This window comes from Carassius carassius, chromosome 28 (genome assembly GCF_963082965.1).
Source record: "Carassius carassius chromosome 28, fCarCar2.1, whole genome shotgun sequence".
In the NCBI taxonomy this organism is placed as follows: Eukaryota; Metazoa; Chordata; class Actinopteri; order Cypriniformes; family Cyprinidae; genus Carassius; species Carassius carassius.
Genome location: NC_081782.1, coordinates 25,150,090 through 25,172,479, shown reverse-complemented (window position 1 = coordinate 25,172,479; position 22,390 = coordinate 25,150,090).

The window sequence follows — 22,390 nt, the reverse complement described above, 5'->3', positions numbered from 1 at the left end:
GTGTTAGAGGTCTTTTTTTTAAATAAGCAGCAAATGAATAGAGTGCAAGTCTAAAAAGCAAATGAATAGAGTGCAAGTCTAAAGGGGACAAGTGTTTTTTTTTAAAGAATAGAATTAGAATAGTGAGTGTTAAAGTTAGCGGGTCAAATAAAGATGGAAGAGATGTGTTTTTAGCCGAATCTTGAAGATGGCTAAGGACTCAGCTGCTCGGACTGAGTTGAGCAGGTCATTCCACCAAGAGGGAACAATTAATTTAAAAGTCTGTAAAAGTGACTTTGTGCTTCTTTGGGATGACACATTCAAGCGACGTTCACTTGCAGAATGCAATCCTCTAGAGGGCATATAAGTCTTAAGTAATGATTTTAGGTAAAGGGGTGAAGTTGAAAATGGTGGGTTTGTAGGCAAACATCAATGCTTTGAATTTTATGCGAATAGCTAATAGTAGCCAGTGCAGACTGATAAACAGAGGTGTGACATGCATTATTTTTGGCTCATTAAAAATTGATCTTGCTGCCGTGTTCTGAATTAATTGTAAAGGTTTGATAGAATTGGCTGGAAGACCTGCCAGGAGAACATTGCAATAGTCCAGCCTGGACAGAATGAGAGCTTGAACAGTTGTGCAGCATGTGCTTGATGTTGAATAAATCAAATTCTGGAGGACCTTGACAGTTTTTGCAATGTTGTCTGAGAAAGTCAGCTGATCATCAGTCATAACTCCAAGGTTTCTGACTGTTTTTGAAGATGTTATGGTTGATGTCCCTAACTGACTATATTGAATAGTAATTGAGAATAGTATTTAGGATGGATAGTATGTGAACTAGGAAGTAGCCTGTCTCTTATCCATATTTACTTCTGTATGGCTTTCCTCAATTAATTAGCTTGGCAAGAGAATCAGACTTAGGATGTAAATCAGGAAAGGCTAAACGTGTGTCAGCCTTTCAGACACAGGATTGCTCACAAAGCATTTCATTAGGGGCATGGGCAGCCATACTTCTTCCAGATTAAACGCTGTCTCATACACAGTAATTTTCCCTGCCTGGCCCTCCTGCTGGAGAAAAATCACCCAGCGGACAAGGAAAGAGCTGCTTTGCTTTCAAATACACTGTCAGGACCAGAAACAGGCTTACAATAAATATCAGATGATATTTATGTGAAATCTTATTGTTATTCCCAAAAATTCAGTATTTAATACTCAATCTGTATTCTTATTTAAATTTGTAAGAGTATAACTTACTTTGACTCCAAACTTCCATACTGTTTGTGCTATGGATGTGACGTATCAACCTGGTGTCACAACTAGGGTACAAAAAGAGACTTTTATGAATATATATATATATATATATATATATATATATATATATATATTAAACTAAGACTCTAAGTTTAAGGCATGATTTAGAGGTAGCCTACATTATAAGACAACCAATTATCTTACACAGTAAAGCCTTTACAAATGAATTGCTGTGGCTATTCAATTCACTAAGAGAAAGTGAAACTTTCAACTAATTATGCAGCTGTCTATAACAAACCACTGCTGTACCTTTTGTTTCTCTTTCCAGGGTAAATAAAAAAGCTCATAATGTGGGCTTTTAAAAGAGGCAATTTAGCTGTCACACATTTACCAGTCACACATCAACCAGTCAATTATGAGCCATCAATCATTTTTAAAAAGAATACAATCACGACTGCTTTTAGTGGAAAGAAACGCACGTATGCAGTGGCTCCAAAAGGTATTTAACACCTGAGCCGCACTGCAGTATATAACAAAACATCAAACCAAGTGACATTAATTAATAAAAATAGCAGAAGAATGATTCCCAAGCAAAACATTTAACAAAAAATGACTAAAAGAAATTTGTAAAAAAATGGTGTGTGTTTTATATATATATATATGTATATATATATATATATATATATATATATATATATATAATTTTTGCCGTCAAATAATGAATAATTTTTATAAACTAAATATAAAAGTAGATTGTAAAACTATTTCTACAAATATTTTTATTTGGAAGATAAACATTTAGGCTACTGGACTGAAACAGCATAGGTTCACTTGATTAAGCATGTGTCACTTTCTAGAAGAATCATGTTCAAATGTCAATATCAAATATGATAGGCTTTTGAGGAACATTTGTTTGTGTTGCATTGTATTGCTTATATATATGCTGTCTGATATCTGTATGTATTTTTTGTCTGTTATACTGCTAATGAGACTATATGAGCCATAAAAGCTGGATACATCAAATGTGATACATAGCAAGAAATATATACATAACAAAAAAATAAAAAAAGTGGCTGGTACCCGACCCTTCAGTGTCCTGGGTGGTCAACGGCACCACTGTGGACAGAGACGACTACAACACCAGCAGTCTTCAGGACCCCAATGATCTTCTTCTTTTTTTTAAGCTTCACCAGTGTGCTTCAGATGAAAGCAGAGACGAGCACCATGGTTGAGTGATGGGCATCTGTGTCTGCCGCTCGAGCACACCAGAGCAGCAGTGTCAAGCTGACTGTAGGCAAGAATGAATGCATATTAATGACCTCCTCATGCACATAAACTAATTAGCTGTTAGAGTGTTTTACAATCAAAATGTTATGATATAAGTGACAGTTTATGTGATATAAATGACAGTGGGCTGAAAATAAGTTCTCTCATTGCTACAAAATACTGAGTGAATGCACTGGGTCAATTTTGTCCATATAAAACAGCCATAAATGTACAAATGTGTTTTGCAGTGGCCTCAAAAACTCCACAGGACTACACAGTTGTGATCGCTGTGATAGTGACGTGTGTATGATCATTCTGCTGGCAGTGCTCATCCTGATCCAGTAATAGAAATAAAGATGACAAGTAAGCTAATTCATTTTACATTTCTCTTAAAAGTTCCTTTTAAAACTCTCCTGCAAGTTATTTAACCAATGTAGAGGGAAGTTAAAGCAGTGCTTGCTATAAATTGGACCAACAGCAAGGACACATTGTAGGTTGAGCTGTCAGCAGTGAGGCAGTTTTACTGCATCACTCACCTGTCCTGCAGTGTGCTTGCACAGCACTTAGAAAAAGACAGAAAACCTAATAACGAAGTCTTTGTTCTAAAAGTTCTTTGTCATTATCACTCTTTACACATTATCAGTTAAATTAGAGAGATGTTATAACAAATGTGAGAACATTTAGAAAACATATTACAGCACGCTCCCTACACTTTAAAATGCCATTTATATTTTTATTTTAAAACTGTACGAGCTATTATTATATTCATTAAGAATAGTGGGAGATTTAAAAATGGGAACTGTCCCCTGTTCTGTTCACACATTTAACAAGACTGTGATGTGCAGACAAATGTGTTTCAATACTAAAACATTTTTATGTTTAATGCAATTCAAGAGAATGTTAATAAATGTTTAGAGAGTAAATATATTCTGTAGGGTTTTATAGCATGCCTACGGAGGGACATGGTGATGGAAAAAAATGTGAGAAGGGAGTAAAACATTAGATTTCAATGCTTTTGTGTTTGCTCACAAAACTTTGCACTTCTTCACAAAAGCACTGAAATGCAGCTTTTCTTCCCACCTCATATTATTTCCATCACACGTTTTGCAAGAGAACATTCAATTTCCCCCCCACCCTGTCCTTTTGTGCTCCATGCATTTTTAAGACTGTATAGCATTACATTGAGGAACAGCAATGTCATATTAATGCAAAAGGTATATTTTGACCTGTGCAATTCCACACACACACACACACACACACACACACACACACACACACACACACGCGCACACACACACAAACACACACACACACACACACACACACACACACACACACACACACACACACACACAAAATACAACTCTGGAATTTGTTACTTTCTCATATCCTCTTGTGGAACCAGCTACTTAGATGTCACTGCTGGTCAAGTTTGCTACTAGTTGACTAATGCTGCCTAAGGTTAAAAACAGAAATATCAAGTTACATATATGTTATTTTCGTTTCTTTTACAAAATCGAGCTCTGAAAATAAAGTCAGGTAAGACATTTTTTTTTTATACCATGCCATGTTTTGAGGCTTTTCTGAATGCATCAATTGGACCTCTGTTGAAAATGTAACATCCAGAAGAAGGAAAATGATCCATATGTGATTCTCTCTGAACATTACATCTGCTTTTCCAGTTCTACACTGACAGGCATAGAAAGACAAAAATCATATCAAACTACTGTTGTAATATGAACAGATAGCTTTGCTTGTTTTGGACTGTAATTGCACACACAAGTGAATGACCTTAATGACTACATCTTCTTCTGTAACAAAGCAGTACCATTACACATTTTCAAGCAATTGAAACAGCGGCCTTGAAACAAATCATGGAAATACTGGAGAGAAATAGAGCATTTTCCATAAATTCCAAACACTGCTACAAAATTACATGCTACCCTAGTACTTAGCATACCATCATACAGTACTTCTGATAGTTCAAGTTTCTTTATGCAAGACAACCTGATGTCCTACGTCATTTGTCAGAATGTGGAGTATTCATAAAAAATACAGTTTTGTACAGAAATCAGTATATGATATATACTTCACACTATACAGTAAAGTGTACTATAATGTTCAATTTGGAGCACATGTAGCCACATTTAACATCACTAAACCAAGTTAACATGTTAAATCAAGTAGAAATCAAGTTAAATCAAGTAGCAATGGCTTTTTAAGGTAATAATTGCAGGTTAGCACTTTTTACAGTGTGGCTTAAGAGAAATAGTTATATGTTGCGTTTGTTTTTCCAGCCCTTCTTTGTGGTCAATTTAAGCAGTAAGACGAGGCCTGTTGCTGATGAAACCGCAGGAAAAGTTAACCCAGGATACTATGCTGAAGATTTACTAATTAGTTTCCTTGATTTGCTAAATCGTTCACACAAATTATAAATAGAGAAAACAAATTAGTAAATTATGTGCATTATTTAGCAAATCAAGGAAACAAAATAGTAATCGTGCACATATTAGTACATCGAGGGAATGAATTAGTGCACACTATTTATTTATTTATTTCTTGTATGTCATGTGCGGGGCGCCGTAGTTAAGGGTTTTTGTAAAAAAAAAAAAAAAAAAAAAAAATATATATATATATATATATATATATATATATATATATATATACTTTTTGCACACTGAAAAGAAAATACAAAATTTGAAGTAATTTAGAATTAGAAAGACTGAACTAATATTATCTTATAAAACATATATTGTAAAACGTATAATCTTTGTTTAGACTACAATTGAATGTATCTTGATGCAAGAACTAAGTACATCCTTTTTTGCATTATAGATATATCTTTCTCTGAAAAGATTTTATGTAAGAGAATATAAAAATGTATAAATCTTATTATCTTAATTTTAAATATGTTGCTTTATTTCTACTGGGAAACTAGACACGCATACTAAATATGATGCTTGTATTTAAGTGCAGCAAAAAAGCACATTGTGCAGTGTTAGTTATGTCTGTAAGACGTAAAGTCTGAACTGCACTTCACCCCTCAGGTTCAGGACAAAAGCTGACTGTCACAGTGTCTGGGTTGTGTTCCCTGGGTTTCCACTAGGTGTCCTCAGTTCCCACGGTGTTTATCATATTATCACTTCCTGTCTCCTTATTTGGTCACCTTCCTCCTTGTTTAGTTAATTGATTGTTCCCCACCTGTCTCCTGTTTCCCCATTATCCTTTTGTGTATTTATACCTGGTCTGTCTGAGTCTTAGTCACGGAGTCCTTGTTGTATTTGAGATACAGTTCATGTCTATTGTTTTTCCGTAGTCTTGATCTTGCCTTGTGTTTTGTCTGTTCCTTGTCTATTGGATATTCTGGTTTTGACCCTGCCTGGACTGTTTACCCCTTTGGATTACCCCTTAAAGGAGCATTTCACCCGTGGGAACATTGATCTTCATTGAAAGTGGGTCATATATGTAGTCGAAATCTATTAAAACTTTCGAATTTGGTGCCTTTTTGACCGAGTTATTACAGAAAGTAACTTTAGGGCTCATTTGTATGTAAAACCACAACTCCCACAATGCACGCATTTGCACAGCTCCATAAGCCACTCCCACTAATCCAGAACACCGCTGTTAGGCGATATTGTCTACAAGACATTGAGGACACAGTTAGCGATGTATGGTATTTACGTGCCACAGTAGTAAACAATGCCACAGTAAGCTTTTTGTGCATTAAAAAAGGTACTGCACAAACAGTTTACAGTTGACGTTACGTAACTTATTAACCGGGAATCATTTCGTGATAATAATGCTTGAAGAAATTGTGTACATTTCACGAAATGAATAATAAATAAAATTGAAACACTTATTTTACAGTTAGACGTCTATTTGTCCCTGCAGGCTTCGGCTGGCGTTTCCAGTTTACCTTCGGAATTCTGAAGTATGTCTCCAGGACGCCTCTGTCCATATGCGGGGCGAAACTAGGATGGTTCACAACGCAAACATCCGTGTCCTTGTCTGCCTCAGACATTTCTTCGAGGAGAAATTGGCATCTTTCAAATTCTTGCAGCAGACGGACTCGAGCTCTGTGTCCGTAGGCGCACAACGAGAGCACAGCCACCACCAGTCCGCACCAGCTCGAGCACGCCCGGGCTCCTCGGACGCGACAGGCAGGTCTCCGGCCTCGGCTGCAGCCGCCGCCTCCTGTTCCTCCATCAGCCTCAGCTGCTCTGCGCTATATTGTGGCTCGTATAGATAGCCACGAACATCTGTTTCGAGCAACAGACTTTGAAAATCCTCTTCTTCCGTATCATGAGTTGTTCCTCCAGCCATTCTCGTAAATCTGACTCCATAAGCGCTTGTTAGCTTAGCTACATAGCTTCCAAACAAGATGGCGGATTTTCATTTTCGTTTCTGTAAGTTTAGTCCCACCCACTGATCTGTAATAGGCCTGTAGGGTGAGTGGGTCCCATCCCCTGGAATAATAATAAGCTAGTGTCTGTAGTCTCTACACTTTTCAATGAATTTTGACTTCCTGCTTATTATGACGCAAAATGACGATTTTTACGTCATAATAAGCAGGAAGTAAAACACTTAAATCCTTATTTCTCCCATCTCTGGGAAAAACAAAGGAAAAATCCATGATCATTATAATATATGACTGGGTTTCTAACAATACAAAGCTAAATGCAAATGGGTGAAGTGATCCTTTAAAGAGTAACTAAACCCTAAACCAACTTTTTTTAGTTAATGATCTATAAGAATGGGGCTTTATTAGTGCTGTTCATTGATTCGAGTAACTTTTCTGACATTTGAGTATAAAGTGTTTTAATTCTACAATATATGGTGTAAAAACGTGTGAGTGCTGCCCTCTTCAGGTTGAACGGTGGCTACTGCAGTTGATTTTTCTTATTGGATGTTGCGGTGGCAAGTGACGTAAGCGGTGGCAGGTGACGTAAGCAGTTTCCAGCTCACCACGCCCCTTGGTACGAGCTACCACGCCCTCGACAGTATAAAACCATCAAAATCACTGTAGTGAGTCAGGAGCTGGAATTGCGAGTATTGGTAACGACCAGGATAGACTATTATAGCATCTATTTAGCATAGCAATTATATAGTTATTTAGATCTTCAAGTTGGTGTAGATTTATCTGTATTTAGTACAGTGGTCAGGATGGTACAGAGGTGTGTTGCTGGTTGTGACAGCACTGCTGGACTGCATAGTTTACCAGCAGACTTTAAAATTAAGCGCCAGTGGTTGCATGCATTTGGCCTGGAAGACCGCAAGTTCCCGTCTAGAGCTCGAGTGTGCAAACTGCGTTTTACACGGGATTGCTTCTCCAACGCAATGGAGGGTGCTTCTCCACACAGCTCGCGCTGAAAAGCGACGCGGTGCGGGAGATAAGACCGCAGTTTGAGCCAGCGGCTCGAATTGATATGAACAGACACCTCGACACCCTCCACTTCAGGTAAAAGTGGGGGAGAAAAGTCCTCTACTTCAAATGATCGCTCTGTTGCAAAGCTACTTGCGTCATTACAGTCACTCTCTATTTTAGCGTCTCTGACAGCAGCTGTCAATCAATCCGTCACTGCGGGTCTCAGGATCACGCCGCACTCGCTCAGCCCCGCCCTAGGTTCGTCCCCTTCTATCTCCGCTGTGATCTGCCCACTTTTCAGCATTTTTCAAATATTGTCAGTGGGTGGAGTCAGGCTCTGAGCAGGGGTTTAGTTACACTTTAATAAATATCATACCCGCACTTGGATCTCTCCATGTTTCTTGTATCACCACACGTGACAGAAGGACTCCATCTAAGCGAAGATCCAGCGGTATGTCTGCTAATGTCTCCTCTCCAGCCACAGAGCGGGAGAGGAACGGATTTGAGGGAACTCGCCTGGTGGTTTTCCGGGGGACCAGGTGAGGTCGCCGAGGAGGGAGTGGTCGAGAGGAGATTCAGCACCGCTCTCAACCATGGCCTCCCTTCGACCCGGGGCTCGTGTGGGATGGATCAGAGCCACCGTCTCACCATGGCGGATGGAGAGGGGAGAGGAAGAGTACGTCCGCCATGGTGGCGCCACTGCCCATGATTGCCGCGAGTCGGTGGCGGCATCGGCCGAGGCGGTGCCCGATGCCGTTCCGGAGGCCGAGGCGGTGCTCGATGCCGAGGCGGTGCCCGATGCTGTTCCGGAGGCCGAGGCGGTGCCCGATGCTGTTCCGGAGGCCGAGGCGGTGCCCGATGCCGAGGCGGTGCCCGATGCTGTTCCGTAGGCCGAGGCGGTGCCCGATGCTGTTCCAGAGGCCGAGGCGGTGCCCGTTCCCGATGCGGTGCCCGAGGCCGCTCCCGATGCGGTGCCCGAGACCGGTCTAGAGTCAGGGCTAGTTCCTGTTGACCTTCCATAGTCGAGTCAGGTTCCAGTTGACCCTCCAGAGTCGAGTCAGATGTTTGTGGACCCTCCAGAGTCAGGGTTAGTTACCGTTGACCCTCTAGAGTTAGGGCTAGCTCCTGTTGATCATCCAGAATCAAGTCATGTTCCTGTTGACCTTCCAGAGTCGAGTCAGGTGACTGTTGAATTTTCAGAGTTGAGTGAAGTTCCGGTTGACCTTCCAGAGGCTAGTCAGGTGCTTGTGGACCCTCCAGATTCAGGGTTAGTCCCCATTGACCTTCCAGAGTTAGGGCTAGTCACCGATGACCCTCCAGAGTCAGGACTAGTCACCGATAACCTTCCAGAGTCGGGGCTAATCACCGATGACCATCCAGAGTCAGGGCCAGTCACTGATGACCGTCCAGAGCCAGGGCTAGGTACCATGGACTTTCCAGAGACAAGGCTAGTCATCGTGGACCTTTCAGAGTCAGGTCAAGTCACTGGGTGGCCTTCTGCTCCGCCCTGTTGGACTCCGGCATCGACCACAGGGGCGTGGTGGACATCTGCTCCGCCCTGGGGGGGCGCTTGCCCTGACTACACGGTTGTGGTAATCTTCCGCTCCGCCCTGGGGGACTCTGGCGTCGACCACGAGGACGTGGTGGTCCTCTGCTCCACCCTGGGGGGCTTCCGCTCTGACCACACGGACGTGGTGGTCTTCTGCTCCGCCCTGGGGGGCTTCCGCTCTGACCACACGGACATGGTGGTCTTCTGCTCCGCCCTGGGGGGCGCTTGCCCTGACTACACGGTTGTGGTGGTCTTCCGCTCTGCCCTGGAGGACTCTGGCCTTGACCACAAGGGTGTGGTGGTCTTCTGCTCCGCCCTGGGGGGCTTCATGTTGTTTTTTCCTTTTGTTTTTGTGTTAATGTCTGTCCCTGTTCCTTTCTGTTAGTCTGGCCCTCCGTCCCTCCCCCTGAACCTCCTACGGTCCTCCTCCCTCCTGGTCTTTCTGTGTTGTGTTTACATTCTGGTGCCTGTTCCCCATGTTTTTCTTTTCTGGCCCTCCGTCCCTCCCCCTGAGCCTCCACCTGTCCGCCTCCCTCCTGGTCTCTGTTTTGTGTCTGTCTTGGAGCATCTGGGAGCCGCTCCGTAGAAGGGGGGTACTGTCACAGTGTCTGGGTTGTGTTCCCTGGGTTTCCACTAGGTGTCCTCAGTTCCCACGGTGTTTATCATATTATCACTTCCTGTCTCCTTATTTGGTCACCTTCCTCCTTGTTTAGTTAATTGATTGTTCCCCACCTGTCTCCTGTTTCCCCATTATCCTTTTGTGTATTTATACCTGGTCTGTCTGAGTCTTAGTCACGGAGTCCTTGTTGTATGTGAGATACAGTTCATGTCTATTGTTTTTCTGTAGTCTTGATCTTGCCTTGTGTTTTGTCTGTTCCTTGTCTATTGGATATTCTGGTTTTGACCCTGTCTGGACTGTTTACCCCTTTGGATTACCCCTTAATGAATATCATACCCGCACTTGGATCTCTCCGTGTTTCTTGTATCTCCACACGTGACACTGACAGCAGGGTAAACATCATCAGCCCTCCGCGGGTAAGAACAGAGAGAATTACAGCCACTGCATTATTCAAAACTAAAGGTGCACAGGATTTCTGACACCTCAGTCTAAAGTTTTCTGCCTCGCACTGATCATCTCTCCATACTATTTGTGAAGGAAGTTTCAGTCAAACAATTAAGTACTGTAAATGATGCATAATGATACTTTGATGCAATAATTTATTTGGAAAATATTGTATACTTTCTGTAATTACATACAATTACGTAGTATTTTTAGATAATAAAAAAAATCACATTAATGCCAATTGTATGCTGGATCATTTTCAGGAAACAACCATGCACTTTTTAAAGCATTTAATTTGAAACTGTTAAACTCTCATGAAATAATATTTTTTTACCTCAGGCTGAAACTGCCAGGTTCATAATCATCATAGACACTAGGGGAGTCATATGAATGCAAAATCGATCTATTGTTCTCAACAGGTTCCTATCATAATTTCCCGCTCTCAAAATCAAAAAGAGGACGATTTTTCTAACTTGTACTACAAGGGAGGAAAGACAGTCCATCGGGTCACCACTGTATGCAGTGTAGCATGGGATTTTAAATAATACAATAAAAAAAAATAATCTTGCTGCCGCGTTCTGAATTAATTGTAAAGGTTTGATAGAATTGTCTGGAAGACCTGCCAAGAGGGCATTGCAATAGTCCAGCCTGGACAGAACAAGAGCTTGAACAAGGAGTTGTGCAGCATGTTCCGAAAGAAAGGGCTTGATCTTCTTGATGTTGAATAGAGCAAATCTGCAGGATCGGACAGTTTTAGCAATGTGGTCTGAGAAAGTCAGCTGATCATCAATCATAACTCCAAGGCTTCTAGCTGTTTTTGAAGGAGTTATGGTTGATGTGCCTAACTTGATGGTGAAATTGTGATGAAACGATGGGTTTGCTGGAATCACAAGCAGTTCTGTCTTGGCAAGGTTGAGTTGAAGGTTATGGTCCATCATCCAGGAAGAAATGTCTGTTAGACAAGCTGAGATGCGAATAGCAACCGTCGGATCATCAGATTAATTTATTAATGAAATTAATTTTTAATGAGCCAAAAAGAATACACATCACACCTCTGTTTATCAATCTGCACTGGCTTCCAGTAGCTGCTCGCATAAAATTCAAGGCATTGATGTTTGCCTACAAAACTACCACTGGCTCTGCACCCATTTACCTAAATTTGTTACTTCAGACTTATGTGCCCTGTAGAAGCTTGTGTTCTGCAAGTGAACGTCGCTTGATTGTGCCATCCCAAAGAAGCACAAAGTCACTTTTACGGACTTTTAAATTAAATGTTCCCTCTTGGTGGAATGACCTGCTCAACTCAGTCCGAGCAGCTGAGTCCTTAGCCATCTTCAAGAATCGGCTTAAAACACATCTCTTCCATCTTTATTTGACCCGCTAACTTTAACACTCACTATTCTAATTCTATTCTTTAAAAAAAACTTACTACCTTACTAATCTTTTCATATTCTATTTTCTTTTAATTTATTATGCAATTGTATGTGTGTGTGTGTGTGTGTGTGTGTGTATGTGAAAAGATCTCTAACACTAGCTTGCTCTATTCTTTTTTTATTCTATCGGTTTTCTTTTTTTCTTTTTTCTTTTTCTTTAGAATTTTTTTTTTTTTATTACATTATTTAAAATCCCATGTTAGGTGTACTGTGTTATCCTAACTGAGACTTATTATAGCACTCATATATCATTGCTCTTTTTGTTGTTTTTGATTTGCTTCCACTGTCCTCATCTGTAAGTCGCTTTGGATAAAAGCGTCTGCTAATTGAATAAATGCAAATGTAAATATATCATAATCATATGAGCCTTGCAGTCAACAGCATGCAATCATTCATAGTCATGGCTGCTGATAAATCAGCCACATCAACACTGCATATGTTCTTTTTCAGAACTAATTCAATTGGATGTGATTATTTTGTACCTTATTCAAATGAAAATATTTAAGTTATTTTTTGTTACTCTATACTTTACACAATTTTGTACATCAGTAGATGCATCTTCATCAGTATAGAGGGCTGCAGTGATGATGTATTTTTGTGGGCCAAACCAGAAGTTGGCATTGACCTGGCTCCATCGCCAAAAATCCAACTGTATTTTCCCAGTGGCCTTTAGAATATTTCAGAGAATAAGCTCTGAGAGCAACAAAAGTTTATAATTACACGGTTTGCTCATCATGATATATCATTATTTCAATCCTTATAAAAAAAAAAAAAAAAAACTGAAAAGTTTTAGTTAGAAATTATTATAAACACAGTATGCTGTGCAGCCGCCTTTCACAAGAGAGTAAAAGCTTTAAAAAAAAGTCAGTATTATGCATTTGTTTTTTGTTTTGTCATAGAATCAAATGTGAAAATTCTTGAACTTTTTTAATGAAAGCTTTTAACCACAAACCCATTCAAAAACACATTGGCTTCATTGGAATGGAACGCAAAGTGATAAAATGTGAAATGATTTTTAGGTTTTGTCCTATAAAAATATGTCAACATTGATATGTCATCAATTTATTTTATTGTCATTTAAAAAATAAATAAAAATAGTGTATCTTTACAATATCTTTGCAATAAACTACTGTACTATTAAGTATTGCTTGCTATACTGAACGGCGTTCCTGAGTATTCAAAAAAAAAATAAAAAAAAAATAATAATAATACATATATATATTCACAGGGTTCAAGTAAGGTAAAGTTCAGGTAATTTATTTTCCTTCATGTTTTTTCCTGCTGGTTGCTGGTCAGTCATGGATGACAACTGCTGAATAAATTAGGGTCACCCTCAGTAGGTCACACAAAGCTGGCGTGATATGAGAGGGTGATAACATAACTGTTTTGTTTTTGATTGGGTCTCCAGACCAGTGTTATCTTTCCTAGACCTGCTTGTGTTACTGAGGTTTTCATTTGCCATTCAAAAGTAGTGGATTGATGTCAGGGTCAAGCAGACCATTTCTCTGGGGGGATTTACAGAGGTCAAAGACTTCTGCATCTTTGCTTCTGAAGTCTGTTCCCTTCTCTCTGCCACTTTTGCCTTGTTTTATTTCACGTGATTTCACACAATTGTCTCTGTCTGTGTTGTGAAAATGTAGCAGTGCAGTATTGTGCACTTTGATATTGTTATACAAATTTTTTTTGTATCTGTTGTCTGTTATTGTTCTTTTTGTAATAAATGATGAAGTGTCCCAGCATAATACATAAATAATTAAATAAATAAATAAATAAATAAATATATATATATATATATATATATATATATATATATATATATATATATATATATATATATATATATAATTATCTATTCAGCTTTAATCACTGAAAACTTTATAGTTATATTAATATATTTAGGTTACATATTTAGGTTTAATTTTTAGTTTGCTACCAAGAAATAATATTTTTAAATTAAATTAAATTAAATTAAATTAAATTAAATTAAATTAAATTAAATTAAATTAAATTAAATTAAATTAAATTAAATTAAATTAAATTAAATTAAATTAAATTAAATTACAACAGTAACCCTTCTTAAAAAATTTAATCTACAGTTTTGAAATCTTCTAAACCTTCTAAGACATGCAACTGCATTCAGTTATCCCATATACTAATGTGCAGTGAATGTTACAGTGTATCTCGGAAACACATTTCTGTTATATCTGGCATATATGAGATAAAGGCACTGGCTGCAAACATGTAAATGAAAGCATCTAATCATCATCATAAATATTTACTCATGCATATTAGAACCCAGCCACCACATAAAGGTTTTCGCCTCCAAACAATGATTGAGTCTTTATGTAACTGACCTCAGCTGAATGAACCCTTTTGGAATCAGTCACGGTACTTTGAAACAATTGCAGCCTGCTTTATTCACTGCAACACTGATGAATAACTTAGCATGTCTTCTCTGTGATTGAAATGCAACCCTCTACAGTGCATCCTTACAACAGGACATTTAAGTGCCTCCAAAGTCAGTTAAGTGTCACTGTATTAAATGACTGGCTATTATAGGAAATTGGAGACAGGAACCCTTGACATGGTGCTGTTAGCATAATTTAGGTCCACGTAATTAGCAGATTAATGGCTCTTAAAACCTGATGAGGTGAGTAGGAAATGCAGAAAAGCTTTACATTTGAGATCTAGTGTATCATTTATCTGCAAACTCAGAGCTCAGAGAAAGGCCACCATGTGAATTCAGGCTAACAGCAGAACACTCGAAGCCTTGTTTCGCTTCCCAAAGTGAACAGCCCTGTCTGAATAAATACACTTCAAGCAACCCAGAGTTTCATCACAGAGAATGCGTAACGACAAAACCAAACCCACTTTGCTGAAGGACAAAAAATGATTCCTTTAAGCTTGAGGTATCAAACTCAACACATTTGCTCCAATTACTCATGCAGGCAGCATGTGACAAATAAAAATAGGTTTTGGCAACTAAATAATGCAAAGTTTTTGAAAGGCAGTCTGATGGTTTAAGGCAGGGGTGTCCAATCCTGCTTCTGGAAGGCTCTACAGATTTCAGCTCCAGACTGCTCCAACACACTACTCATTAAGACCTTGATTAGCTGTGTTTAGTTAGGATTTCAACTAAATCACAGTAATTATCAGATTCTGATTTAGCGTATTTGTCACATTTATTTGTCAACATTTTTTGCTTCAGCAGTAAAAAGTTAAGTTATATTTTTTTGCTTAATAATGTATTATAATTTATTATTAAAGACTATTGTTAATGTCTTAACAATAGTGACATTATACACGATTATATACCATTTGAGCACCCAGAAAAGCACTATATAGTTGTAAGGAATTATTGGGATAATAATCTGGAAGACAAAAAAAAAAAAAAATTGATCAATTGATCTCATCCCCCAGACTTTTGATTGGCATAGTGTAATCAACTTAGTTTCTCTGGAGAGTCAGTGTTGCTGTAAATTGTTCTTAATTGAAAATCATTATTTCAAGTTACAACTGTGATGCACAAATGTCTCTCATTACAAAGCTCTGTTGTTGGCCTCACATCTCATTCTTGGGTGTCACTGGAATGTTACTGAAATATATACCTTCATAAAAGCACAAGTCAAGTCAAGTCAAGTCACCTTTATTTATATAGCGCTTTAAACAAAATACATTGCGTCAAAGCAACTACACAACATTCATTAGGAAAACAGTGTCAATAATGCAAAATGATAGTTAAAGGCAGTTCATCATTGCATTCAGTGATGTCATCTCTGTTCAGTTTAAATACTGTCTGTGCATTTATTTGCAATCAAGTCAACGATATCGCTGTAGATGAAGTGACCCCAACTAAGCAAGCCAGAGGCGACAGCGGCAAGGAACCGAAACTCCATCGGTGACAGAATGGAGAAAAAAACCTTGGGAGAAACCAGGCTCAGTTGGGGGCCAGTTCTCCTCTGACCAGACGAAACCAGTACTTCAATTCCAGGCTGCAGCAAAGTCAGATTGTGCAGAAGAATCATCTGTTTCCTGTGGTCTTGTCCTGGTGCTCCTCTGAGACAAGGTCTTTACAGGGGATCTGTATCTGGGGCTCTAGTTGTCCTGGTCTCCGCTGTCTTTCAGGGCAGTAGAGGTCCTTTCTAGGTGCTGATCCACCATCTGGTCTGGATACGTACTGGATCCGGGTGACTGCAGTGACCCTCTGATCTGGACACAGACTGGATCTGGTGGCCACGGTGACCTCGGAACAAGAGAGAAACAGACAAATATTAGCGTAGATGCCATTCTTCTAATGATGTAGCAAGTACATCGGGTGTTATGGGAAGTGTTCCCGGTTCCGGTTTACCTAATTAATGCAGCCTAAAAATCCTTTAACGGATTTGGATATTAAAAGCATATTAGTATGTTATGTGTAAGCCAGGTTAAAGAGATGGGTCTTTAATCTAGATTTAAACTGCAAGAGTGTGTCTGCCTCCCGAACAATGTTAGGTAGGTTATTCCAGAGTTTAGGCGCCAAATAGGAAAAGGATCTGCCGCCCGCCGTTGATTTTGATATTCTAGGTATTATCAAATTGCCTGAGTTTTGAGAACGTAGCGGACGTAGAGGATTATAATGTAAAAGGAGCTCATTAAAATACTGAGGTGCTAAACCATTCAGGGCTTTATAAGTAATAAGCAATATTTTAAAATCTATACGATGTTTGATAGGGAGCCAGTGCAGTGTTGACAGGAACGGGCTAATATGGTCATACTTCCTGGTTCTAGTAAGAACTCTTGCTGCTGCATTTTGGACTAGCTGTAGTTTGTTTACTAAGCGTGCAGAACAACCACCCAATAAAGCATTACAATAATCTAACCTTGAGGTCATAAATGCATGGATTAACATTTCTGCATTTGACATTGAGAGCATAGGCCGTAATTTAGATATATTTTTGAGATGGAAAAATGCAGTTTTACAAATGCTAGAAACGTGGCTTTCTAAGGAAAGATTGCGATCAAATAGCACACCTAGGTTCCTAACTCATGACGAAGAATTGACAGAGCAACAATCAAGTCTTAGACAGTGTTCTAGGTTATTACAAGCGGAGTTTTTAGGTCCTATAATTAACACCTCTGTTTTCTCAGAATTTAGCAGTAAGAAATTACTCGTCATCCAGTTTTTTATATCGACTATGCATTCCATTAGTTTTTCAAATTGGTGTGTTTCACCGGGCCGCGAAGAAATATAGAGCTGAGTATCATCAGCATAACAGTGAAAGCTAACACCATGTTTCCTGATAATATCTCCCACGGGTAACATATAAAGCGTGAAGAGTAGCGGCCCTAGTACTAGCACAATAACTAGCAATTATGCAGCAGTCAGCCAGAACATATGATACAACAAAACTAATGAGTGGAATTGTCTCACCTTTGGTTAAATGCTTTGAAACACAATTAAAAGGGTGAGAAATCTATTGTGTCCACAAAACAAAAAAAGATTCTCATGGAACATCAACTGAAATACAATCGGTTTGGGCAATAAGATGAAAAAAATTGATTTAATTGCTCAGCAATGATTTCACACCATTTCAGATTTATAATATGGGTTTAGGCATTTACAGCTTTCACAGAAATATAACACTGTATAATATAATACCAAAAAACTGACAAACATGCACCTAAACTAAACCAGAGAGAAACAACTATTCTGGGGAAAAATATTTTTCTGTAGTACCACAGTTTTGTATTAATACTGTACTATAGAAATACCATGGTATGTGAATATGGTAATCATTTAGTAGCGTGGCATATATCAAAGTACTATAGGGTATTACCATCCAGGGCACTACTATTTATCTTTCTACCAATTTTACAACATCCCACCAAAATATGTGAGGTCATCAAAAAAGTGACACTGTTGATAGATCACCATTAATTTCATTCAAAGCCTATTCTGATGACTTTCCTGATAATTTAGCCCAGAAGCTTTGTCAGACTCCTTGCTTGTCCGAGGGCAGTTTAGCAGGGGCATTTCCATATATGCCACTGCACCCCATATGTCAGAGCTGGGCTCAGATGGCAAACACAGAGGCAGACGGCAGGCCAAACGCAAGCTGTCACTTCAGCAAATAAGTCTCTCAACACTTTCAGACGTCCCCTGAAATTCCCTGTCCTGATAAATGGAACTGTGTTAGTTTTTGGCAGGCAGAGAGGCTGAAGTTGCAACTACACAAAATTTAGCTGCGACAGCTTCTGCAATGTAATAGAAATTCAGACAGATTGCACTTCTGATACATTTTTAGGTCTTTATAGTGGTGTATAATGTCACTATTTATTGCACATGTCAGCAATGAAATGCTCCCTGCATGTGTGACTGAAAGGAAAACCATTCTATCATGACACAAATTTTATTTTAATAATTCAAACAATTTTCTTTGATGAAAAAGTTCTTTGGCTTTAGATGTTTCAATTAAAACACACACACACACACACACACACACATATATATATATATATATATAGATATTCTGATGTGTTACTTCGGATGTACGTAAGCTGGTGTTTAAAATTTAAAGTGAATAGACATGTTCTAAATATCAACTTCAGAATTAACAAATTTGCTATGCAATACATATATTAAAATGCGTTATGTTCAGTTTGCATTTAAGTACATGTATATTTGTTATAATTTTTTAATGTCATAAGTTGCCTACAATATGTACTGTTTCTGTAAGCAAAAATATTCTAAAGTGTCCTTCTTTTTCATTTGTTGGAAAATAAACAACCTCTAGTTGGTACGAGCCATCTTCTCTCTGTTGACTGATTAGCATCTTCTCGATCAAAACTGCAAGCTGCACATAGTTAGCGACTGTCTATCGAAATCCTGAATAAAAGTTCTGTTAATGCTGTCGATTACCACAGAAACAACCATTTTATTTTTTTTCAAAATCACTTAACTTGTATTTAGCCTGGAACATTCCTTGGATGACCGTACTTGTCATACCCTCACACAGGGGTCATTCATATTCACTGCTTCTTATGCAAGGAATGAAGAACTGAAGATCTGTGTTACAAATCACCAAAGGATGAATTTCCTGTTTAGAGCACATACTCTTAAAGAATGTTAGTCTTACACTTTCAACCTTTTTGCTGTCAACAAACTTCAACACAGCAGTTACTCTCACAGTATGTGCTGTGAAGAAAAAAAGCTAATTAAAGGGATAGTTCACCCAAAAATGAAAATTATGTCATTAATAACTCACCCTCATGTCGTTCCAAACCCATAGACCTACGTTCATCTTCGGAACACAGTTTAAGAAATTTAAGACTTAGTCCAAGAGCTTTCTGTCCCTCCATTGAAAGTGTGTGTACGGTAAACTGTCCATGTCCAGAAGGTAAGAAAAACATCATCAAAGTAGTCCATGTGACATCAGAGGGTCAGTTAGAATTTCTATGAGCATCGAAAATACATTTTGGTCCAAAAATAACAAAAACTTTGTCTTCTCTTCCGGGTCTGTTGTGAGCGCGTTCACTGCAGTGTAGTGATATCTGGTTCGCAAACCAATCATTCGATTTAACTGGTTCTTCTTAGTGAACCGGTAGAACCAGTTCACCAAATCGAACTGAATCGTTTGAAACGGTTCGTATCTCCATACGCATTAATCCGCAAATGACTTAAGCTGTTACATTTTTTAATGTGGCTGACACTTCCTCTGAGTACAAACAAACCAATATCCCGGAGTAATTCATTTACTCAAACAGTACATTGACTGAACTGCTGTGAAGAGAGAACTGAAGATGAACAACGAGCCGAGCCAGATACTGACTCGTTCATGAGTCAAGAACCATTTCTGTCAGACGCATCCGATTCGAGAATCGAGGAACTGATGATACTGCGCATGTGTGATTCAGTGTGAAGCAGACTGACACACAGAGCGTCTGAACCAAACTGATTCTTTTGGTGATTGATTCTGAACTGATTCTGTGCTAATGTTATGAGCCCAGGTAAACCGAAGGCTTGCAGTCATCGCCAATGACGCCATTACGTCGAGCGCAAAAGAACCGGTGAACCGTTTTCTTCAACCGGTTTATTGAATCGAACTGTCTGGAAGAAGTACTGGTGATCCGAAAACTGATGCAACCGGTTCCTGACTCGTGAACGAGTCAATCTTTCGTTCATTATCTGGCTTGGCTCGGTGTTCACCTTCAGTTCTCTCTTCACAGCAGTTCAGTCAGTGTACTGTTTGAGTAAATGAATTACTCTGGGATATTGGTTTGTTTTAACTAAGAGGGAGTGTGAGCCACATTAAACAAATTAACAGCTTAAGTCATTTGTGGATTAATGCGTATTGGAGACGCGAACCGTTTAAAACGATTCAGTTTGATTTGGTGAACTGTTTAAAAAAAATCCGGTTACATCGAATGATTCGTTCGCGAACCGGATATGACAAACTGCTTTGTTTTGAACGGTCTTACAACAGACACGGTAGAGATGACAATGCTGAATAAAGTCTTAGTTTTTGCTATTTTTGGACCAAAATGTATTTTCGATGCTTCAAAAAATTCTAACTGACCCTCTGATGTCAAATGGACTACTTTGATGATGTTTTTCTTACCTTTCTGGACATGGACAGTATACCGTACACACAGTTTCAATGGAGGGACTGAGAGCTCTCGGACTAAATCTAAAATATCTTAAAATGTGTTCCGAAGATAAATGGAGGTCTTACTGGTTTGGAACAACATAAGGGTGAGTTATTAATGACATAATTTTCATTTTTGGGTGAACTATCCCTTTAACAGCTTAAATAATTTGTGGATTAATGCTTATAGGAGACGCAAACCGTTTCAAACGATTCAGTTCGACTTGGTGAACTGGTTCAACTGGTTCACTAAGAAGAACCGGTTAAATTGAAGGATTCGTTCGCGAACAGGATATCACTACACTGCAGTGTAGTGCACTGACCCACTCACAACAGACCCGGTAGAGAAGACAATGCTGAATAAAGTCGTAGTTTTTGTTATTTTTGGACCAAAATGTATTTTCGATGCTTCAAGAAATTCTAAATGACCCTCTGATGTCACATGGACTACTTTGAGGATGTTTTTATTACCTTTCTGGACATGGACAGTACACCGTACATACACTTTCAATGGAGGAACAGAAAGCTCTCGGACTAAATCTAAAATATCTTAAACTGTGTTCTGAAGATGAATGGAGGTCTTACGGGTTTGGAACGATATGAGGGTGAGTCATTAATGACATAATTTTCATATTTGGGTGAACTATCCCTTTAGCTATCTAACAACTACATGATATCTAATAAATGGCTTTGTGCAGAGCAAATAAAAACATATTTTTTCAATAATTGACATCAATAATAAATCTACAAGCTAAAACTAAATAATTATTAGCTACTAGATGATCATTATTGTTAGTACAGTTGAAAAAAATCTATTTTCATAATTCTGAATCTGAAATACTTGGTTCTGTTTGGTCAATTCTGCAGTATTTTTAAATAATGAGTGCTAAACTTGATTGGCTGTCCTAGGCAAATAAAACCCTACATGCTATATGCTATATAGCTTTATGTTTCTTGTATCACTCCATTGTCTCTGTGATTTCACATGATAAAATAAAGTAAACTGAAATCATTCAAGTTCATTTCCATTTATGTATTTTTTAAGAAGCCATGTAATGATTAGAATAATGTATAGTTAACACAAACTAAGCCTTTCAGAGTGACACAAAACCGACACAGATCTGACACAGGACACCAAGCTTACTCTCAAAGACAGTCATTGGAGAGAAGGAACATTGTGCACACTTTGTTGTTACACAAATTCAATTTTCTATTCACAAAATTCATACTAAAAAGTTTATTTCCAAACTGCTTTATCAAACCAGTCTGTGTATTTTCAAGTAATCCAAAAAAAGCTTAATAAGCTGGTTCAGGTGCGTTTGATTGGGGTTGGAGCTGAACTCTGCAGGATGGTGCACTCTAAAAAATAAAGGTGCTTCACTATGTCTAGAAGGTTCTATAAAGAACCATTAACATCTTAACAACCTTTCTGTTTCACAAAAGGTTGTTGCGAAATAAGGTTCTTCAGATTTTAAAAAGGTAAGAAAGAGACTGAATGGTTCTACGTGGAACCAAAAATGGTTATTCTATGGCAATGCTCTGAAGAACCTTTTAAGCACCTTTATTTTTAAGAGTTTAGGTCCCCAAAAGAACGGTTGAAGACCTCTGTATTGGAATAAAGAGTACATATACACCGTTGGTCACAGTGTTGTCCAGGTGGACCAGCACGTGCTTGCCTCGTAAGCAGCCCCTGAGACAGCTCAAGGCAAGGCATACTGCTAACAACTCTAGGCAGTTGATGTCCCAGTGCAGTTTGGGGCCTGTCCAAACCCCTGACACTGCATGCCTGTCGTATGTAGCCCCCCAGCTGGTGGAAGAGGCATCCATGTAAACCACAGCATGCCTGTTCCAGGGGCACT